Source organism: Pleurodeles waltl, chromosome 9, assembly GCF_031143425.1.
Source record: "Pleurodeles waltl isolate 20211129_DDA chromosome 9, aPleWal1.hap1.20221129, whole genome shotgun sequence".
Taxonomy (NCBI): Eukaryota; Metazoa; Chordata; class Amphibia; order Caudata; family Salamandridae; genus Pleurodeles; species Pleurodeles waltl.
The window spans coordinates 1151154827-1151171571 of NC_090448.1; the positions used below are offsets into that span (position 1 = coordinate 1151154827).

A 16745-nucleotide genomic window follows, 5' to 3' on the forward strand; every position below is an offset into this window, starting at 1 on the left:
CGAATGCCAGATTCTTTGTGCCCAATCCGGAGCCACAAGAATGAATTAGGCCCTACCATTCCTGATCTTCTTGAGAATGCGGGGCAGGAGTGGTATTGATGAAAAGGAGTGCAGCAGTCCTGAGTTGCATTCAAGATGAAATACATCTCAGAGCGAGAGCCACCATGGAAACTCTAGCATGCAGAAGTGCTAACATTGAACATTCTCTGCGTTGGTGAGTAAATCTAACGCTCTCCCAAATCACTGAGGAGACTTTGCACCACCTTCGGATGAAGATGCCATCTGATCCGAAAGGCAACAACAGCTGAGTTAGTCCGCTGTAGCGTTGAGAAAGTGTTCTCTCTAGAGACACAGGGCCTCTTGAAACAGGGTCCAAGACCACACCCTATTCTGCTTGTTGCAATACCACATGGTGGTGGTGTTGTAGCTGCACCAACCTTCCACTTATGGAAGGAAGAAAGGCTTTCAATGCTAGGTGAATCATTCTCAGTTCAAACAGGTTTATGTGTAAGGAATGGTTTCTTACCTGTAACCCAGTTTTCTCTCATTAGGGAATCTTCACTGAAGTTATAGTCCCGCCCACGTGTGGGGACCTTCTTAAGTGTAGATGTTCGCCTTTTTTTCAGACAGCCTGCAGAGTCACTTAAGAGAAAAAAACATTATGCAGCCTATAGGAACAGGTTATAATGGTCCAATTCTTCAGATTGAACTTAAAAAAGGGCCAAGAAAATAATCTATGTGTAGAATTTAAAGCTCATCTTTTGCAAAAAACAGTTTATATCTCTTTCACATACCCTTTTTTGTAAAAGTAAAGAGATAAAGGATAGTAGGACAGTGTAGCCCTATAGGCAGCCATTATGTGAGTTTAAGAACAGAGTCTGCACCTTTAAGATCCCAGGGACCACCAATATCTATCATACCCTGCAGGTGGCAGGTGCTTCAGTTATTTTTGACAAGATGTGTGAGTGACAGGTAGGCCTTACAATTGCCTCTGTCATCTCCGCCAGGGAAGCAGGAGGATTGCTTATGACTTATTTGGGGATTCCTCTAAGAGAGAACTAGGAGCACAGGCAAGAAACCATTCCTTATCTCTTAAGGGATCTCCATTGACAGTCATAAGCACTGACTAGAGTAGCAAGCCCATCCCCACCAAGAGAGGTGGAAAAGGCAGAGGAATGACTAAACTAGCCATTTAAGCAAATACATTTCTGAGGGACGCCCGTCTTACTGGAGCATCAGTTCTAGCATCTGAGTCTAAGCAGTAGTGCTTGGTGAATGCGTGAACAGATCTCCATGTAGCTGCCTTATAAATTTCATAGAGACATTTCTCATTAATGTGGCAGTAGTCACTTTGCCCCTAGTTTAAAAAAGCCCTCGGTCTAGCTGATGAGGTCTTGTTTGCTTTTTTGTAGCATAATAGGATGCAGGACACTATCCATTGGGAGATGGATTGCTTGGAAGTGGCTTAACCTGTACAGACCAGACCATAATTGATAAACAATTGTCCCGATCTGTGTATGTCATGTGTTCTATCTAGATAAACTTCAAGACCCTCCTTACATCTAGGGAATGTAGAGTTCTTTCAGAAGGGGTAAAGGATGCTGAAAGAATGTTGGTAAAGAAATCATCTAATTGATGTGGAAATCCGAAATAACCATTGGGAGGAATTTTGGGTCAGTCCTCATGACAACTTTGGTAGAATGGAAGTCTGTGTATGGTTAGTGAGAACATAATTCTTGGATGATGTGATTGCTACAAGGAAAGAAAGTTTTCTATGAGAGATGTTGCAGGGATGCTTTGTGAATGGGTTCAAAAGGGCCCTGCATGAGTCATGAGAGGACTATGCTGAGCTCCCAGGGAGGGGAAGGATGCCTAATGGGAGGGAAAAATGTTCTTCAACCCTTCAAGAAAATCCTTAATCGTGGGTTTTTAAAAAAAAGAGGTTTGTGAAGGACATTTTCTATAGGCAGTAAGGGCTGCCAGGGGAACTTTTATTGAAGAGAATTGGAAGCCAGATTTTGCCAAATGTAATAAGTATGGAGGAATGACATTTTCTTGGCAAATTGTACTGTCTATGTTCTTGGAAGAACGCCAAATGCCAAATCTCATCCACCTGGAGGCATATGCGGAACAGGTTGAAGACCGCTTAGCCTCCTTGAGGATTTCCATGTAGTCTTCTGGCAAGTTCAAGGGTCCATACTGCACTAGTGCAGGAGCTGTGCAGCCAAATTCAAGGAGGAAAGATTGGGTTGAACTATCTGGCCTCTGAACTTCATTAGCTAGTTTCGTCTGCATGGCAGCTGGAGATGTGGACGCTCTGACCGGGGACGATGGTCAGTGAACTGCCATTGACATGACCAAATAAATTTGCTGGACCAGTCAATCCATAGGGCATTCCACACTGTGCCTGGATGGAAGTATCAGGAGAAAAAAATTGGCATTTTTTGTTTTCCTTGGTGGCAAACAAGTCAATCTTCATAGTACCCCACAGACTGAAGATGTATTGTACATTATCATTGTACAAGATCCAGTTGTGATTTTCTTGCAGAACTCTGCTGAGAGTCTGCTTGAACATTTTGCACATCTGGAAGATGAGTTGCTGTGATCCTCTGGTCCTTGGCTATGAGCCATTTCCAGATTGTTTGGACCTCGTGCGATAAGGGACTGGACCTTGTTCCCCCCTGCTTGTTGAGGGAGTACATGGTGGTCGTATTGTCTGTCTGAATAAGAAGGGACTGGGTCCTGTATGATGGGCAAAAGGCTTTTAGCATTAGATGAACTGCCCAGAGCTCGAGGAGATTGATGTGATAGGTCTTCTCTCTTGCAGACCATGGGCCCTGAATTTGGAGGTGACCCATTCGGGCTCCCCACCCTAGTAGTGATGCATCCATCACTATGGTCTGAGAGGGAACCTGTTGGTTAAACTAAATCCCTTGAAGCAGGTTGGCTGAAGAACACCACCATTTCAAGGACTGTTTTGCATGAAGGGATAGTTTGATCCTGTCCTCCCAGTAGCCCGTTAGCTGATCCCTCTGGTCCTCAAGACATTCCTGAATAGGACACATGTACAGCCAGGCATTCAGAGTTGGGAAGATACATGAGGCCATCAAGCTGAGGAGAGATGACAGTGACCTCACCATAGGATGACTTTCATGAGAGAGTGACACTTCAGATGGATCTGTAATAGTCTCTCCCTTGAAGGACACACCCTTGCCTGAACGGTGTTGATGGAGGTCCTCAAATAATGCAAAGTCTGAACAGGAGTATATGTTGACTTGCGGTGGTTGATATGAAGACCCAACCGCCAAAGGATATTCCATGTTCAGTTGTAATGATGTTGAGCTTCCTGAGAAGTGTACGCCTTGCCTAGCCAATTGTCTAGGTGTGGGTAGATTAAGTTGCAATGTTTTCTAAGGGTGGCAGCTACTCCTGCCATGCACTTTGAGAATGTCCTGGGAGTTGACTTAAGGCCAAATGTAAGTACTTGTTACTGATAGTGATCGTGCCTCACAACAAGCCCTTAAGAATTTGCTATGCCTTTTGGCGATTGGTACATGAAAGCATGCCTTATGAAGGTCTATGGAGCAGAGCCAGTCTCCCTGTTGTAACTGGGGATAAATCTAATGTAATACCAGGATCCAAAACTTTTCTCGCCAAATCAATTTTTTGGCTACGTTTAAGTCGAGAATGGGTCCGAATTTGTTCTTGCCTTTCTTCTTCAACAGAAAATATCTCCAATAAATGCCTGTTCCCTGTTGTTTGTGAGGAATGACCTCCACTGCCTGTTTCTATAGCGGTATGTTGACTTCTGACTGTACCAACTGTGAATGGTAGTTGGACAGATTGGAGATTTGTTTGGTAGGGGACCTGTGAATCTGAGACAATACCCATTTCTAATAATATTTAGCACCCAGGCGTCTTGCATGATTTTTTGACACTCTGCCAGAAAATTAGAGCTGTTTCCCTCTACCAGAGAGGGTAAAAGAAGAGGAGGAAGGGAAGATTCATGGCTTGGAGCCTGATGTCTGTTTGCCCTCTTGAGTAATCTGCTGCTTGGATCTTCCTCTACTCTGCTTACTTTACTGTTGGTTAAGGGCATTGGTGTTATGGTTGCTGGTGATCTTGATACCACTGAGGGGTCTGAACCCTCTGAGGGTAAAACTGGCATTGGTAGGGCTTGAAAGATCTTCTTTGCTCTTTTGGCCTTTCTAAACCCACTGCATTAAGGGTATTGATTCCTGCTTTCATGCGAGCCATTTCGTCATCCGTGTGGCTGCGGAAGAGAGTGCACCCTGAGAATGGGAAATTTAGCAGTTTTTGTTGAGACTCCAGTTTTAGAGTTGTTAAACTGAGCCAAGAATGCCTTGCAGTATTCATATGCCACTAACCAGGAGGAATCCACCACTGCACTGATGACCTGATTGGACACCATCAAGCGCTCGTTAATCTCCATTAAGTCTTCTTGCTTGTGTGTGGAAAGATGCTCTGCAAAATGTTGGATAGCTTCCCACAGTGCTCTTTCATATCTGCAGAGGAGGGCAGCTGCACTGGCCGCTTTCATGGTGGTTGTAGTTGTGCTACAGATTTTAAGACCTACAAAGTCCAGGTTTTTACTCTCCTTATCAGGTGGCACAGTTGAAGTATGAGTAGTGCCATGGTGCTTTTTAGCCGCTAATATGACCACTGAGTCCAGAGGTGGGTCAGAGCGGAGGAAGAGAGTCTCCTGCTTAAGAGGCCAATATTTTTTCTGTAGTCTTGATGGAGCAGCTTTAACTGAGGCCATGTCACATATAGTTCCATGGTTGGCTCTAGTAGCCTTGAAGCTGACTGGTGGTGAAGCATCTAAAAAATCACAGATGGTGAAGGAGTAGGGACCGACATCTGTATATTGAGCTTTGAAGGATCTCCTGGAAGGCAGCAATATCATCCACTGGAGAGATGAGAGGTGGTGGTTAATCAGACAGTGTTGGTGAGTACCCTATCATAGAGGTGGAAGTAATATCTCTGATTGATGTTGAGATCTTCTGTATGATCTGGATCTTGTCCGTGATCGCTGTGAACGATGAAGATGGTGAGAGCCCCTTGAAGAGTGCGATGAGTACATGGACATGTGGCATCAGTGATCACGTGAAAAAAACACATTCTGGAACATGATCTTTGTCTTGGCAGAGGAGCCTCCACAGGTGGTGGAATTGGTGCTGATGGAAGGGACACTGAAGGTGGTGGTGGAGGTGTTGGTGATGGTAGAGGAGGAAGCAGAAGAGATGATGATGGAGAAAAGCTTGGTAGTATAATAGGTGAAGAAGGAGATTTGTTGAAAGACTTCTTGACATCAATCTCCTTCAACACCTCAACATCGATCTGCTCCACAACAGCAACCTCCACTAGTGCCTCAAGGTCGATCCACTCCTCCCTGACGCTAACACACTCCTCAACGTGGATCTCAGTCAGCGTGTCAATGGTGTATGGGTCTTCGACGTAGACTCGCATTGTCTTAATATCGATCTACGTCTCTTCCTCGATGTCGATCCAGCCTTTGAAGGAGAACAGGTGGAGCCGTACCTTGTCTCGATGTCGATCTTCTCGACATCAGCCAGGCCCGATGTTGTTTTTTGGCCTGGAACTCACTTTTTGAACCTTCCACATCCTTCAGAGGCAGATGGCAGAGCCGTGGAAGAAGACTGGCCTTCTCCTTGCTCTGAGGCCCCCACCTTCAGCCTCTGCCTGCTGCCTCAATCTCTCCTCAGTGCCATGGAGGCAACTTTTCTCCCTTTCTCTCAGGATATGTCTTGAAACGTTCCTGCAGTGATGGCAAGAATAAAAAATATGACTTGATGGAAGGCAGAAGATACAGAAATTGTGGGGGTCTGATTTGGCCTTCGTCCTCCCATTTTCGATCTGATGTAAGGGTTGGGAATGCTCAGGATTTATGTGGGAGGTGGAGGCTTAGGACCCCAAGCTCTCTGGGATGGGGTATTGAGTCAAGCTTGGGTCCTCTGGAGCAGGGTGGTGGGAAATTATCCTGTTCACAAGAGCATCTGTGCTGGGTTTGGAACAAATCCCCAGCAGGACATCAGTGAGTGCTCACTGAAGGGGAGAAGCGGGTTTCGATGGGGAGACTCCCAGCTGTAGCACTTCTATCAAGACATTTGTCTTGACTGCCACTGAGTGCAAGCTGAGGTCCAGGACCTTGGCCATCCTCCTCACCACCATTGCAAAGCACGCTCCCTCCTCAGTAGCCACAGCATGGGGAGAAAGCATGCTGGTATCTGGAAAAGTGTCCAGTCCACTGGCTTCACCCAGATCCTTACTCAAGTACATATTGGTCTCATAAAGCTGGCATTCTTCAGGGTCCAGCAACCCCTTCCACTCTTCCCCGAGTCCCAGTCCATACCAATAGGACTCAGACCTGGAAGGCAGGGCTCCAATCGGTGCTCTAGTTGGACTCAGACAACGCCCCTCCAGCTCCCTGTCGGAGTCAGGGATCAGAATGAGGACAGCGACACTGGTGAGATCCGAAACAATAAACATCGGGACCAGTGCTGGGGAAGGTCAAAGTGGCACGATCAGCATCACTCTGGATCTAGGAATGGCTTCAAATGGCCAGAGTGGTGCTGGTGCCGCCGGGGACATCCAGGTGGAGCTCTACCAAACCCTCAGGCCCGAATGTGCACCAGAGGGAACAGGCTGCCCAAATATGAGGTTTATGGCCTCAGAGAACTCTGAGTTGGACGGGCGTCGCTCCAGCTCCCAGAAACTCGGGGAGGTGTGGAGACGTCCCAGGTGCTAGCTCTGCCGCAGAGCCAGGCCTCGAATACTGGCTCTCTCTTGTCTTGTTGGCCGATAGATGAGGTGAAGTTGAATAATGCTTTGACTTAATTTTTCTTTTTATGGAGCAACTTACCCGTGTGGCCTGATGAGGGTCTCGGACTTTGCGACCGCTCCCAGGACCACCTTTTTTACCGGGACCTCGATCATTGTGGTGTTGCACGTTGACCCACCAGGAGCTTGAGTGATTGGTCCCTCAAGGCCTTAGGGTTCATGATGAGGCAATCGGCGCAGGCCTTCAGGTGTGGTCACAGTCAGGCACCAGATGCATACAAGCTGCGGTTCTGTCACTGACATGGATGGCCCTCTGGCACCCTGTCGGAAGTGCCTGAAGGGTCAACATTGGAACAAGGGAAGGTCGAGGTGGTACTACATGCGGTTGTCCGCATCCAGGAATGGATCCAAGGGGCCCAACTGGTGCCTGGGCCAGAGCCACTGGACTGAAACCAGAAAGGACCCCTGCTGAACACTCGGCACCGGAAGGCATGCCAGTGGGAGCAGGCCATCTAAGTGTGCGACGCACTGCCTCATATAACTCTCTGAGTTGAGTAGGGGTTGTTCTGGGTCCCAGAAACTCAGGAAGGTGCTGAGACGGCCCAGGCACTGCCTCTACAAAGGAGCCAGGCCTCGAATGCTGACACTCCCTTGTTTCGTCAGCTGACTGACGAGGTGAAGTCGAAGAATACTTCAACTTCATTTTTCTTTTTATGGTAGGACTTACCTGATTGGCCAGATGACTTGAAGTGTGACGAGGATCTCAGACTCCGCGACCGCTCCTGGGACTTTCCTCTCAACTGCGGCCTCAATAGTCACGGTGTTGCATGTCGACCCAACAGGAGCTTGAAGGGTCACTCCCTTAAGACCTTCTGGTTCATGGCGCGGCAATCAGTGCAGGTCTTTGGGTCATAGTGACACTTGAGGCACCAGAGGCATACAAGGTGCGGGTCTGTCACAGACTTTTCTGTCAGTGACAGGATGCGCAGGGCTTGAAGCCAGCCTTTCTGGATGACAATATGCCTTACCAAGAGCAAAACCTCAAAAAGAGTTTGAAAAAACGTCAAAATAAAGTTAGTCAAAAAGTGACTAAAGGGTAGCTCTTCTCTGGCTCAGTTCTGACTTGTTTGGAAGTTAAGAAATTATGTCAGAGCACTAGTGTGGCACCTATATAGACACTGTGCACGTCACTTTCAGCACTGATAACGCCACACAGAGCTGTGTGACACCACCTTCCAACGCACAGGTGTACTACACACAAAAAGTTTCTAATCCAGTCTGACGCCGGAGAATAATTCTAAAGCAAGAAATCTGTGGCTAGAAGTCTCTATCAGATGCCCTGCTATGGATGGTCTTTACCTGTATCAAACCCTTGATAGTTACTCAACCTACATTGAGAAATGAAGTGGCAAGGAGTAGAAAAGTGGGTACTGTTGAAAAATTCACTTACTTTCGGTAATGCATTATCTGGTAGAGACTCTATCTACCTGCAGATTCCTTACCATTGAATTCCCTGGCGTCAGCTTCGAATCTGGAATTTTTATCTGAGCAATATACTGCACGCGCCATCGGGTGGCATAGCTCAGATCCGCGTGTGTCGTTTGGTGCCATGTGGCGTCGTCAGCATCATTGGAGCCGTCGGTGAAGTTACGGTCGTCTATATGGGCACCACTCCGGCACGCGTATGTCAGTTCTTTTACTCACGAACTTCCAACCCAGAAGCGCAGAGTCATAGATAGAACCAACAGTTTATCTGTGCAAAACTAGGGCCCTAAAAGGGATAAACACTAACCCAACTAGACCTGTCCGCAGAGAGGGGAGGCATGGGTGGGTGTAGGGAATCTGCAGCTAGCTAGAGTCTCTACCAGATAATGCGTTACCAAAGGTAAGTAACTTGTTCATCTGATAGAGACGTCTAGCCCAGATTCCTTGACTTTGAATAGATACCCATGCCATAACCTCCTGGCGGTGGGCTGCGGATAAATCTTATTTACACTAAAAAGTCCTTTAGGACCGAATAGGCAAAGTGTCTGTTCCTCCGGACCAGACTGTCCAGGCAGTAATGTTTTCCAAATGTGTGCAAGAATGCCCACATTGCTGCCTGACAGATATCCAGGACTGGTACGCCCCAAGTTAGCGCAGTGGTTGCAGCTTTGTCCCTAGTAGAATGACCCTCAGGAGGCTGCTTCCTGGCCAGTGAGTAGCAGTTCCTAATGCAGAGGACGACCTAGCACGAAATGGTTTGTTTCTGCCATGCCCAACCATTCTTCGCCACAACGTACCACACAAAGAGTTGGCCATCCACCAGGAACACTTTTGTGCGGTCAAGGTAGAACGACAATGCTCTTTTTGGGTCAAGCCGGTGGAGTCGCTCCTCGCCTTAAGAGGGGTGCAGTGGAGCAAAGAAGGTGGGCTGGATGATGCTCCGACCCAGATGAAATGGGGTCACCACCTTGGGGAGGAAAGAGGCATGGGTTCTGAGAACCACCTTGTCTGAAAAAATGGTGAGATACAGTAGCTTGGATGTAAGAGCCTGCATCTCACTCACCCTCCTGGCAGATGTTATTGCCACTAGGAAGGCTGTCTTGATGGTGAGCAGCTGGAGGGGGCAGTTGTGTAAAGGCTCGAAGGGAGCATACATGAGAAATGTGAGGACCAGATTTAAGTCCCATTGGGGCATAACAAAGGGCGTAGGGGGAAACATATGTACAAGCTCTTTGAGGAATCTATGTACAATGGGAGATTTAAAAAGTGAAGGCTGATCAGGCAGCCGAAGTAATGCTGATAAAGCAGAAAGATAGCCCTTGAGAGTACCCAAGGCAGAACCCTGCTGGGCAAGAGATAGTATGAAGAGAAGGCTATCAGAAAGAGAAGGAGAAAGAGGCTCACCAGACCTTTCTGTACAATAATATACAAAGCGTTTCCAACGGCAGGTGTATACCGTTTTAGTGGAGGGATGCCTGGCTGCCAAAATAAATTTACAGACTTCAGGAGGAGAGTCAAAAGCCATCAACTGCCGCACCTCAATCTCCAAGCATGAAGGCAAAGAGTTGACATGTTTGGGTGGAGAACCATCCCCTGCTGCTGTGACAGAAGATCCTCCAATGGGGCAGCCTGAGCGGAGGATTGATGCTAATTTTCAGAAGCTCGGGATACCAGACTCTCCGTGCCCAATCCAGAAACACTAAGACTACTTGGGCCCGGTTGTTCTTGATCTTCTTGTGAACTCTGGGCAGAAGTGGTACGGGTGGAAAAGCGCACAGGAGGCCTGAACTCCACTCATGACAAAAAGCTTTGCCGAGCGATTGCTGCCTTGGGAACTCCAATAAGCAATACTTCTGACATTGCGTGTTCTCTGCGGAGGCAAACAGATCCAACCAAGGCTCTCCCCACTGCTGAAAGAGTCATTGCACCACTTCCGGATGGAGATACCATTCATGATCTTCTTGGCATCGACGGCTCAGTTTGTCTGCCCTGGTGTTCAGAGAACCTGCCAGGTGTTGAACCACCAGGATTATACCCTGCTGTTCCAGCCATGTCGAGAGACGCAGAGCTTCTTGACAAAGGGACCACGACCCCACACCACCCAGCTTGTTGCAGTACCACATTGCGGTGGTGTTGTCCATGAACACCTCACTATCTTCCATTTTACAACAGGGAGAAATGCTTTCAATGCCAGTCGGATCGCCCAGAGCTCTAGTAAGTTAATATGGAGTCCGGATTCTGCCGGAGACCAAAGCCCTCAGATCTCCGCCTCTCCCAGATAGCTGCCCAATCCCAGAAGTGATGCATCTGTCACTACTGTGAGATCTGGCTGGGGAAGGGAGAGGAGTCTGCCTCTGACCTAACTGCAGTTCACTAACCACCACTGCAGGTCATTTGCTTTTCCTACCGAGATCTGAACCGTGTCGGTAGGAACTTCAGGTCCCACTGCAGAGCCCTCATATGCCATCTGGAATGCTTGACTAACAGGATGCAGGAGGCCATGGGTCCCAACAGCCTCAGAGTCTTTCTCACCGAAATCCAGGATAGACACCGAAACATCGGTATCTTAACCTGGATATCCCAGACTCACTGTTCGGGAGGATAACCTCTAAACAGCACTGTTTCCAGAATGGCTCCGATGAAAGGGAGCTTCTGAGAGGGAGTCAGGTGTGACTTTTGCAAGTTTATAGTGAACCCCAGCGAATGCTGAGGTCTGCCATAGTCTGAATGTGGTTGACGAGAGCCTGGGGCGTAGAAGCCTTCAACAGCCAGTCGTCGGGGTAGGGGAAGACTGAAACCCCAACCTGCACAGATGAACTGCTACCACCGCCATCACCTTGGTGAACACCAGAGGGGCAGTGGTGAGACTGAAGAGGAGTCCGGTAAACTGAAAGTGCTTGTGGTCCACCTTGCACCGCAAGTAACGCTTCTGGGTGGGCAGAATGGGGATTTGGAAATACGCATCCTGCAAGTCCAATGCTACCATCCAGTCTCCTTGGTCTAGGGCAGACAAGACCTGAGCAAGAATGAGCATCTTGAATTTCTCCTTATTGAGGAAGAGATTGACGTCCCACAAATCCAGAATGGGGAGAAGACCCTTGTTCTTTTGAGGAATAAAAGTAGTGGGTAATGAAACCACTGCCTACCTCTGACATCGGGACCCTTTCTATAGCTCCCTTGGCCAAAACAGCCATAATTTCCTCGCAGAGGAAAATGAAGTGATCCTCCATCAGCCAATCTTTTAATGGAGGCACAGAAGGAGGGAAAGACTGGAACGGGAGGTAATAGACCTTCTGTATGACCTGCAAGACCCATTTGTCCGATGTAATGGACTCCCAGTGAGGGAGATGAAATAGAATCCTCCCTCCAACTGGACGTGTGGTCTTGCAGAATCACACTAGGAGGACTTGGGCGCTGTGGAGGAGGGGGGTTGGTGGTTGCCGACCTCTGGCCAGACCCTCTGGGTCTAAAGGTACCATGACCTCGTCCTCGCACTGGATGCTGAGATGATGGAGGACAGTGGTGTATATGAGGGTGGTGTGGTACCCCACCCCTTCCGAAGCCTCGAAAGGGGCAAAAGGCAGACTGCTGACGAGCTGGGGCTGAGAGGCCAAAGGATATTGCCATAGCCCGAAAGTCCTTGAACCGCTCAAGCACTAAGTCTGCCTTTTCTCCAAAAAGGCGTGAGCCATCAAAGGGCATGTCCATGAGGTTTGTCTGAACATCCCCTGAAAAGCCAGAAGTACAAAGCCAGGCGTGGCGTCAAAGGGCCACTGTCAATGAAATCGCCCTGCCCAGTGAGTCGGTTGTGTCCAAACCACACCGAATTGTAAACTTGGCTGCTTCTCCCATCTTTGATGGCTTGAGTGAGAGTGTCCCGCACGCCCTCCGGGACCTGGGGCAGCACCTGTGCCACAGTATCCCATGAAGTATGGGAAAAACGGCCCAATAGGCACGGGGTGTTTACGGACCTCAACATCAGGCTGGAGGAAGAAAACATCTTCTTACCAAGCTGACCCGGTCTCTTGGATTCCCTATCCAGGGGAGCCGAAGGGAAGGCACCACGGATAGTGGAGGCCTGGACCACCAAGCTCTCTGGGGTGGGGTTCTGGGTGAGGAAACTAGGGTCAGACAGAGCTGGTCGATGGTGGCCGCTGATTGTCCTATTTACAGGAGCCCCTGTGCTGGGGTTTTGACCACCTCCCTAGCAGAACATTAGTGAGGGCTTTGTTGAAAGTTAACATCGGTTCTGATGTGGAAACCCCCCGGCTGAAGCACTTCTCTCAGGATGTTAGTCGAGATCGGCACCATAGGCAAGTCTAGGTCCAATACCTTGGGTGCTCTACGCACTAACATGGCGTATGAAGCTCCCTCCTCCATAGCCACTGAAGGAGGTGAGAGCATGGCAGTATCCGGAGAAGTATCCAGTCCACTGGCTTCCTCTAGATTCTCATACCAGTCCTGCTCCTATCCATATTCTAAAGGGTCCTCAGATTCCTCACATTCCTCACCTCTGCCTGGCTGTTCGTAATACGCCTCAGCCACTGATCTGGGCCGTGTCGGCGCCGTCGAAGTCAGAATCGGAGTCGTACGACGTCATTTCGGCTCCGGATCAGCCGGAATGAGGATGGGGCTTGCACCACCAGTGGGGGAGCGTTGACGTCGGAATTGATAATGGTGGAGGCCGACTGTGTGATACTGGCTTCGATCTGGATCGGATATCAGATCCTCTGGTCCCCAACGGCACCGAGGCCGAAGGCACCAGTGTAGAATAGGATGGGGCCTCTGCCGACCACGTGGGGCCTTAAGGCTTACCAGCAGGGGCAGCCCACTCAAATACAAGGCACATGGCTTCAAAAAATTCTTTACATTGAGTGTGGTTCACTCCGGCTCCCAGATGGGGGTGGAGACGCCAAGTCGGCCCTGGCATCAGCTCCGTGGAACTATGTGTGGAACGCCAACGTTCCCAAGCTGTCTCGTCGGCCGACAGGCATTCCAAGGTCCTCTTGGAATTCTTCCTTTTTCTGTGCCTCTTCCCCGATTGCCTCGAGGACCTCGAGTGCGAAGAAGAGGACTTGGAGCTCCTGGAGCAGTCCCACAACCTCCTCCTCGAGCGGGACTGTGACCTCCTAAGAGTCACGCCAACCGACATCGATTGCCGGGCTGCCATGAGCTTCAGAGACTGCTCTCTCAAACCTTTTGGGGCCATTGCCCGCCAGTCAGAACACGACTTCGAGTCGTGGTCTCTGTCGAGGCACCAGAGACATAACTGGTGGGGGTCCATCACAGACATGGCGCAATGACATGCACCACACGTCTTTCTCAAAAACATCTTGCACTGATGAAAAAATCGTTGACAAAAGGGTCAAAAAAAGGCCTGCCAAAAAAGGGAGAAGGTAGGTCAACCCCGGACCTGCGCTTAACTGGCACAGAAAGAAAAGAACTGGTCTATGCACGCCGAGGAGGTACCTTTGTAGACAACCGTGACGTCACACACGGCTCTAACAACGCTGACGACGCCACGCAGAGCCGAGCGATGCACGCGGATCCGAACGACGCCACCTAACAGCGCACGCAGGATATTGCTCAGCAAAAAATTCTGGATTCGAAGCTGACACCAGGGAATTCAAAGGTAAGGAATCTGAAGCTAGAAGTATCAGATATCACTGTTTACTCTATGGAGAGGGTTTACTCTGTAACACAATATTTGCAGACAGAGAAAATTTGGAAAATACACAACAACGTATCAAATAGTATCTACTAAGCACACTGTAGACTCTATGCAAAATGTGTCCACAGAGTGCCTGTTCAATTAAAATAACCAAGATTTGAAGGTGGTAAAGATCATACTACCAGCATCCTTCATACTGTAGTGACAATGTTACAAAATGTCCATCTTCTGGATGAAAACAAGCACATGTACTTAGGTTCTTTCTTGGTGCACACAGTCTTCTATGTTAAGTACACATTTTCATGCTGATTTGATCCTGTCTAATAACTCAAGGCTGTTTCCAAAGTTAGTATGTAGTACATAGAAAATTTACGCTGCCGGAAACTATTTCTGCAGTACCAAAAAACTAGTGTGGAACATTGCTGGCTTAGTATATGGTGTATACCTACAGGTTTGGCACTGTGTACTGAGTCCAGGAACCCTTAGCGATAGTGTAAGTGGTTCCAGATAACCAGAGCTCTCAAAGTGTAACTGTGGAGAGCAGCTGAGGCTTATTCAGGAGGGTGTAAAGCAATGGCAAATACCACATAGATCAGTCAGTGATGTAATCACAAGAAAGAACCACACCAGTATCAGAAAAATAATGTATTATTTATTAAAACATCAGCAGTAAACTAACTTTGGTATATCTCCGGTTATATACACACACAAAAATATACTTAGAAACAGTTAAGTAAAGGCATAAAATAACATGGGCCCCTACGAGAGGGCCAAACCATATACTAAAAAAGGAATGTGAAAGTCGGTGCTAACCAAGACTACCACCCAAGGACTCTTAGGAGTGGGGAAGCACTAGAACACCAAAGGTAAATAGCTAGGATTCCCCAGGCATTCATGTGCAGAGTTGCAATCCCAGGTCAGTGTCCATAAGATAACATGGGGAAGTTGCAGTTAGAGTGTTTGTGTTCTAGGAACCTTCCCAGAGGATCCTGTAGTAACCCGTTGGGACAAGACAGAACCTCCCATTGCAGTCAATTGGGACCTTGGTTGTTCAGCTGCTGTTGTGACCTGTGGCCAGGTCGGTAGTACCGAGGCATGGATTCCAGATGAAGAGTATCTAAGGATAGAGGGAACGGAATCCATACCACCCGGGGAAGCCCAGGGAGTGCAGGATGGCAATGCCCACCCTTCTTGGAGATGCTTCCTGAGGGACAGTTGTCGTGGAAGTGCAGCTGTGGTGTCCAGGTGATACAGGCAGATTGCAGCAGTTGTCCACGAGCTATCCCATGCCAGTCATAGGATTGCAGAGTGGTCAGTGGTCATCAGGCCACCAACAAGCCTTGGCAAATGCAAGAAAGCGTTCCACAAAGTTTTGCAGGATTTGGGGACAGGCAAGGTCCAAGGGATTCAACCTTTGTAGGTAAGTCAGGACAGCCCTAAGCAAGCAGGAAAGCCAGGAGGAATTGGTGGAGACCCCAGGAGGACCCACTGGCAGCAGGCACAGGGGGCCGCAGAGAGGCCTCTGAAGCACACCAAAGATGGATGCCCACATCACAGAGACTGCAGGATCATTCTTAGAGTGGTGGAGGCTAGGGCTTCTTGGAGCTAGGAGGTCTTCAGACTGAAGATTGAACAAGCTTTGGCAATGGCAAACAGATGTGGTGCACAGGGGTTCCGGCCAAGCAGCTACAATGAGGGACCACAGACTTCTCCGTTGCAGACCACTGGAGTGGAACAGAATCACCACCTGTGTTGTAGAGCCTTGAAGAGTCTGTGGGACAGCAGGATCCACAAACTGGACGTTGATATGACTGCAGATGCAGTGGAGTGACTTCTTCACTCCAAAGGAGAGATTCCTTCTTGCTGTCCTAAGTGCAGACAGCGTCCTTGTGACTCTGCAAGATGCACTGCCACGGAGGTTGCAGTGTCCTTGCAATGCACGGGGACAAAGATGCAGTACCAGTAACAGTCTCTTCTTGGTTCCCGCGAAGTCCAGCAGCAGTTCCAGTGACCAGGATGCAGAATAGTCTTGCAGATAAATATTGCTCTTGTAGATGAATCTAGGATCCTACCCTCAGAGGAGCTATTAAGTAACTCAGGAAGGGGGTTAGACAGCCTCTGCAGTAACCTACTTATCATGGGGGGGCAGGGATGCTAATGTGGTGGACCGACCAGTCTGGTGCTGGACTGGACCTCTGCTCATCTTATTTCCAGGAAAGCAGAATCAAATGGCCACTTCACAGAGCTCTGGGCACCTCCCTTGTGAATGATGTCATTTGAGATGTCATCAGTGATGTCATAAATTATGTCACAGATCATGTCATGAGTGATGTCATATGTTAGGTTATATACAGTGCGTGGCAAGTTATAGTCGGTGCTGCCAACTATAACTGGTGAATATCTGTGGTTTTTGTTTAGTTCAAAATGTTAATGTTGTCACTGACAAATTTACTTAACTGTAACATTACTTTAACCTTTCGTTTGTTTCCAGTGGATGGATTGATGGATGGATAGATAGATAGATAGATAGATAGATAGATAGATAGATAGATAGATAGATAGATAGATAGATAGATAGATAAAAGGATAGATATTCAAAATGGATGTAATGGGTGATAAGCTATAGGGTATCATTGTGGAATAGATGTTAATTTATAGACCGGATATCTATACCCTTGTGCATAGGACAGCAACATATGGAAACACCACATATGCACCATATATATAGACTTTTAAATAAAAAATGATGTAAGTGAAAATGTGATCT

At 48.2% G+C, this 16745-nt stretch overlaps 1 protein-coding gene across 9 annotated transcripts in view; it reads right to left on the reverse strand.

Moving 5' to 3' along the window:
* RYR3 (ryanodine receptor 3) overlaps positions 1-16745 on the reverse strand; it is a 1450647-nt gene that overhangs the window by 437221 nt on the left and 996681 nt on the right. The window lies entirely within an intron of this gene.